Consider the following 7,050-nt stretch of genomic DNA (forward strand, 5'->3'; position numbering starts at 1 on the left):
ATGAAGCCAAGGAAAGTATAAAGCACATAATTCGTAGGCTTTAACTGTAGAGTAGTAATTATGACATAAATGGAAAGCAATTAAAGAGGATGAAAAATCAACTTGCTGCTGATAGGGACCAAATCTACAACCTTGAGATAATGCGTCCGATACTCTACCTGATCATATTAGCTTCCTGCTGTGCACAACATTCACAGCATTGATGCAGCTGCTGGGACATCTTTTATATTAGACAAGTAATCTTGTTCAGTTCCCCCGTCTCACTTTTTCAGGCATTGAGAAACTGTTCAGTTTTATGACGGTGATGTACGACGCTTCTACTTTTTCCAAGTACTGACCTGCTAAACAAAATAGTAATGACTGCTTCAAAATTTTATCCCCAATTTTTACAATTTGATCGTTGAATACATTTTTGACTCCATGCAGTCATCATGCTTCTCCTGTTTTTGGGCTTTGATAACAATTGAGTCAAGTGCAAATTGGATTTATGCCAGTAGAGCAATCAACTTAGCAAATATCCTCTACATATAAAGTCAAGGTTCTTGCCTACACAAAAGAGCAATAACAATCACTACATGGGAGTCAATCATTAAGCCTGAGCAGCAATGCCATCAGCTTTAGTCAGAAGTACTTGGTTTCTAGCACGAAGCATCAACTTTTTTTCACATTTTGCCTGCATTATAGGACAGTGGATGTTTGTTGAGCTAGAAGATCTTTCACACGTAGTGAGCTTGCTATAGAAGAAGAGAAGCTAGGCGCTGGAAGTGAAGTCGAGTCCCGAGGAGCCAAATCAAGAGAAAGGGGGAGAAGGCAGAGCGACACTTGCGGAAACGAAATGAATGATCGGTCAAGCAGTGATGCAAGCAAGGTAAACACAGTAGCGGAATCATCATTGAGCACGACATGTTCCCTCAGTTTGCTAGACAAATGTTTACAGAACACAGAAAGAAATTAGTATTGTCAATATTGGCCACTATATGCTAAGAAATTCCAAAGGTTTTCAAGGGTTTCAGGGCTTTAAAAATGTACTTTTACTTTTTCAAGGGTTTTAAATCGTTTCAAGGACCTGCATGCACCCTCAGTAAAGGAGCAGATCACAATTTAAAGTGGAATGTGCGCCCTATGAATACCACCAAAATATGGGATTGCAAACTTGAAGCTTGATTGAGCGCTCACTTAATGCAACTGCACATAAACTTACACATTACAATATTGCAACACTTGACTAGTGAATGCAATTAATGTTAAATTAGCGTAACGCGATTGTTCGTACACTTGCACATTATAAAATCACAGTCGTTCACTATTGGTAGCGCCACCGCTCTTCATCTGTTCAGGCAACTTCGGTTCCCTCGACAGAAGTGGGGCCAAGGTGTTCTTTACATTCGTGGCCAGCGATTTGTGACAGATGAAGCCTGCGACAGAAGGACAGGACACTTATAACTAAAAGTTCCACGAGAAAAATATAACAAACTTTGCACACGTCACGATGAAATTATTTGATTAGTTCTGTATGGGTAGAACTGCAGTGCATGACCAGCACATTGCGTTCCCCAGTAAAAATGCAAAAGAGGGCAAGAACGAAAAGCACGCTGTGCCAGAGCTTTATGAACACCTTCTATGTCAAAGGTGTGAACCATACTTTACCACTTTGGCTGCAGCATAATTTCCATCTAGACATATAACAAACATAAGAGGAGAGACAGGGCAGAGCTCTTGCCTTCAACTGCTGAAATTCATTCACAAACCCAGAATATCTCCAGTAGACAAACAAATGATCCAACAAGTGTGCCAGAAATAACATTCAAGCAGGCCAGCAAAAAAATTTCACTGGCGACAGAAGTCATTGTTGGTAAGCTTCTTAAGACATGCCACTTCTTGCCCAACGAGTTCAAAAATGGCACACTTACATATTTATCACCAGCCATGAAAATGCAGCAGTCTTACTGCCTGTCTGTCTAGAGAGCAGTCAGAGCCCACATATCTAGTTAAAAACACGAGTTAGGTTTTTAGGTTTAACAGTCAAATAAATAGAGTGCATTGCTCAGTGGATTTGCTTGCACGTAAAGTGACTTCCTTGCATGTCTGATTGTTTCAATTTCGTCAGCTGAAGCCTAGTGCTCTCTGGCAGTTGAGCTGCCAAAAAGATTGAGCTGCCTCTGCCCCTTCACTCTTCATTTTCCTGTTCAGCATAGGCGTTAGGAGATATGTCACAGCTAAAGCAATCACACAAACTAGCCCAACTCTCTTATTTAACTTTGCCTACTGAGTAACAATATGTTTACTAAGAAAACTTACAAAAACTACGAGACATTTTGAGGTAATTTTGTCTGTTTACCCAAGTGAGATGCAAACAGCTTTTGGAAGTTCGTATCGTGTAGCATATTTTCATTGCTCCTAAACAAAATTCCACCACGCCACAAGAATTAAGAGTCGCTTCAATTTAATTTGCATCGTACAAGCTGATATGCTGTTAAGTGCATTTTGTATGTCATAATTACTTTCATAGGCTTCTCTACAAACAAACGTTAACACGGCTGACCAATGAAGTGTGTTTTCAGACTTCAGAACACCATTTTACTTTGGCTTTACTGCAGTTATGCAAGCTGGTTAGACTAAAGCCTGCAGAACACAACAGCTATCAGAAATGTTCTGTTTCAAAAGTGGCATATTCACTGTGGGATATACTTGTAAGAATATTATTTTTTTTATAACTATAAACCCACACTTACTGACAAGCAGTCTACGACAGCCAAATGCTCCTTTTGAAGTAAGAAATCACGAAAGAGTTGAACAGTTTCACAGTGGGATTCTAAGGTACATGTCACAGTTTGTAAGAAGCGAAAAATAGCAGACATCAAACGCCTATTCAGAGCTGTTTGATTTAGTCAGCATGTTGAAAAAAGTTAAACACGTTTTCCCTAACTTAGCAGCGAAGTTGATTGATGGCGTGTTATAAATGGGCTAGGTGCTTACTGGCAAACAAGCACCAAACATCACATGCAAATATAAGGGGACCACCAATCAAACAGGACATCGAATAACTCATCTGGAATACAATATCCTATTAGCTTGTAGTGAAGTTTTAAACAGCAGACGGGACAATGTTAACGCCCAAGCTATGGAACGCGCAAAAAATGTCATAATATCCGGGGTTTAACGACCCAAAACCACGATATGATTATGAGAGATGCCGTAGTGGAGGACTCCGGAAATTTCGAACACCTGGGGTTCTTTAACGTGCACCTAAATCTAAGTACACAGGCCTCAAACATTTTCGCCTCCATCGAAAATGCAGCCGCCGCGACCGGGATTCGATCCCGCAAACTTCGTGCCAGCAGTCGGGCGCCATAACCACTAGACCACCGTGGTAGGGGACAAACAATGTAAAAAAGAATATGGAAGTCACTGAGCATTACAGTACAAGGAGCGTGCATGCAAAAATTTGCTTCATCTGGTGACAAGATAGTCGGCACACCATTAATAGATATGGCAGCAGAAGTAACATTGCTCAATGATAAGACACCTCATGTGTCCCTTTTTTTCCTTTCCTCTGTGAAAATTACTTTTTGAAACTGCAATATATTGCTGGATTTTACTAATAACATTCAGTTCGTAGTCAGCACTCTGGCTGTGCTCTACCAGTCTTGCTATTCGTTATTGCTGTTTTACACATAAATGTAAAGAATAATACTTGAATGCCATAGTCCGCTGCCAGTTCATTGGCACAACTTGGTTAGGGCAAATACAATGCCTAAGACGGCACTCTAACACACAAGCATGCATACCTTACAACTTGTTTTACCAAGTTTTACTTCATCATGAAACTCTGAAAATCAATTTAATTCTGCCTCGCATAGATGTCCCAAGTTTCCTCAAACAGTGAGATATCCTGCTATGGCGCTGTGCAGGTAGCTGACAACATATTTTTTCAGCACATCCTACCAGAAGCAGGTGGCCACAAGCATGAATGGCCAAGTGGAACATGTATATAACATGCACTTGCTATTACATATTGTTTCCTGTCTTGGAGTTGCTCACAATATAGGAGCAATAAGTCTCTCAATTGAAAAGGTCTAACCTGTCGATTTGTAGTGATGGAAACAAATAAATACCATTTAATATGGCCTTGTCCAGACTTGCAGGAAGAATGCTTCCATCTTTCACAGCAAGCTGTCCACCACTTGTCTCTTGAGCAGCTGTCTATGCTGGATACATGCATAACAGATAACAAAAAGTTCCGTCAACTTGCGCACAGAGTCCTTACAGTACAGAAGTAGTAATATTAAGCATGATGGCTTAACACAGGCATATCATTCATTATATACCAAAATTGTCCTCGAAAATAGGCCCAGGATGCATTAAGAACAAGTATTAGAGTAGTAGTGGGTCACTGCAAATAATTGTAATTTGCATTGGGTGTCGAATTTTTCCTACAATTGTGTATTACAAAAGGGTGAGATATACAGCTTGCCATATCGGTAATTTGAACACAAGAAAACTCCAGGAGCACTCCCACCAAAATATTAAATAAATATACGTGTGGTCAATTTGCAGAATGGATGACAATGAGCCCATTTATTGTATGACATCATGAATGTGGAGATTTCAAAAAAGCTTAAGATTCAGTAAAAGAGCAAGAATGCCAGATGGGACAGAAAAGATTGAGCACTGTGTCAGTTTTTCTGTCCCTCTGCTGTTCTTACTTTCATTAAATCTTGGGCACGCTTTAGCAACATGCCCAATTTTCCTCTCTCTGAAACAACTATCCTTGCTGTACTAAAGTCCATTCATGTGCAGACCTGGTCCTTCGCACTAGAAGTGCCTGTTCAATTTAATGAGCCCTTGATCCACTCCCGTTTTTTTGTTCTTTAATAGCGAGGGCCTCGTGCCAGCAAACTTGATGCCCTCAGGTAGCACATGACGGTTTATTGATCAGCTACCAGCTCGTAGATTTCACGGGCTATGCGACACCAGCATGACTACGAATGCTGGTGTGGCACCGCCAGGATTACACACACAGAAGTGCCCAGTGGGGTGGATGAGAGAACGACTATGTCGTAGCTAGAGTGGTGGAGTATGAGATGCAACACTTTGTTGTAGGTTCAGGCCCTGGCAGCAGAATGTTTGTATTTTTGTCTACATTATTTCCTCTTTATGTCATAATTACTACACTACTTTTAAAAACTACAAATAATCTCCCCTATACCTGCCTTGGCTTCATCAGGTTTTGTCGAACAAAAAAACTGAGCCCCTTGATCTATTCCATTTTTTTTTAGTTTGTTCAATTTCTCGGTGCTGTAATCACGCCTGAGAACCAGTAACCTCACTGTGATCTGCAAACACGTATACAGATATCAAAAATTGCGTTCTCTAATTAATTACTTCATAAACTAAAGCAGCATTGTCACCAGTTTCACTGAATGCTAGATCTTAGTTGTGCATCCTGCAAATAAGAACCCCCTTTCAATTTCCTTTCTTTAGCAAAGCACGAAGGAAAACAAGAACTATACAGTACAACACAATCAAGTAGTGTTTCAATGCACCAGCGCAGCCTAATAAACCATTTACCATTTGGGATAAGAAGCTTTTGCAATGGTGCTATTCCCTGTTACAAGAATTTGTATTAGAATGTGTATGGTTCATCAAAGAAAATATGAAATGGCATGTCAGATATCTGACCCAATTTTTATCACACAAACACAGCAACAAAAAGAGCATGTAATTGTTAATAAGCTTAATTGAACTGACACTAAATATCAAGCACTCATTACCTACTTTTTAATTGCTGACTTGAGTGAAGTTGTTTATATTACAAAGTTGTGGTGCATGACAATTTAGCACATACCAAGTTTTGCTTGAAATGTCGTCCCTTCCTTGTCACGTGCCGTTCAGACACGCCGCGTGTCCCGCGCCAGTTTCGATATCAACCTTAAAATTGGAAGTTGAATATCTCGGATAACGTGCAACTCTCGCGATTTCAAAAAAAAAAAAACGGCATGCCACAACTTGGAACGCACAATATTTTTTTAATATAAACTACCTCCCTAAATAATTTAAAAGTGGATGAACGAGTTGTTAATTAACAGCGTAAGTGTAATTTTGCTTGCGGCAAAGTATTTCCGCCTCGACTTCAAGTTCATCAGCGAAAATGACAGGAGCCTGACTGTCACACAACGTTTATAAAAAATATGTAATGTCCAAAAAGAAAACACACACACTACATGCATGCTGTGCGACTTCCCGTTAAGTTTGATGTGTGTACGTCCTGTTACTACCAGTATCCATAGCGTGATTCACACAAATACATTGCTTCAAATGGGCATCCAGCACACATCTAGGTGCTACGAGCCGCGACCTTGCGCATTTACACCACAGAAAGGGTGTGGAACGACCAGTATGTTTAAAAGCGTACCCACTTTTACGGCGACAAGGCAATGTGCAAGTCGCTCCAAGCGACGATCTCGTGCAGCTAAGTTATAACGGCTCAACAACACAAGGCGTGCGTGGCAGGAGCACAGAATCCCGTAATGGAACGCGCATTCTTCAGCTTGTTTTCAACTGTAATCAACGCACACGGCAACCGCTCCATAGAAAGGTATAACGAAGAGCACAGAAAGCAGCGATACTAGCACAATGCATACTTTTTTAGCAGGCCCTTGCTCTTGCGCAGCATCCCTTCTGTGGTAACTGGCCGCCCGCCCAGGCACTCTTACCTGCATAAAAGTTTTCCATGCACTAAGGTAACTCAGTAACGCAATTTGGTAACATTCTTGAACTCACCGAGGTGTTGTATCCGCTGCGGCGACTGTCTTGTCAAACGGCCCGCGCATGCGATCTTGTTCAAAGCTCGCGTCCGTTGGCTGGTGCCACGACGACGCATCGCCGCCGTCGATTCCATGTCAAACAGCGAGCCGAACGTCCCGACACGCGATGTAAGTAGTACGTGTTCATTCAACAACGATAACCGCACGTAATATTGATAAACACGGTAAAAATAGATGCGCGAAACATCACTTCGTTTGCAGCGAGCGCAGGCAGCCTTTCAAC

The 7,050-nt window shown here is 41.2% G+C and overlaps 1 long non-coding RNA gene across 1 annotated transcript; it reads right to left on the reverse strand.

Moving 5' to 3' along the window:
- Positions 1–1,280: 1,280 nt before the first annotated feature.
- LOC125756356 (uncharacterized) lies at positions 1,281–6,813 on the reverse strand. Its single transcript, XR_007414433.1, has 4 exons — positions 6,784–6,813; positions 6,645–6,716; positions 4,116–4,208; positions 1,281–1,415 (listed from the first exon to the last, which is right to left on the reverse strand). It is a non-coding gene; the product is annotated as an uncharacterized LOC125756356 (long non-coding RNA).
- Positions 6,814–7,050: the final 237 nt, after the last annotated feature.

This window comes from Rhipicephalus sanguineus, chromosome 11 (genome assembly GCF_013339695.2).
Source record: "Rhipicephalus sanguineus isolate Rsan-2018 chromosome 11, BIME_Rsan_1.4, whole genome shotgun sequence".
NCBI lineage: Eukaryota > Metazoa > Arthropoda > Arachnida > Ixodida > Ixodidae > Rhipicephalus > Rhipicephalus sanguineus.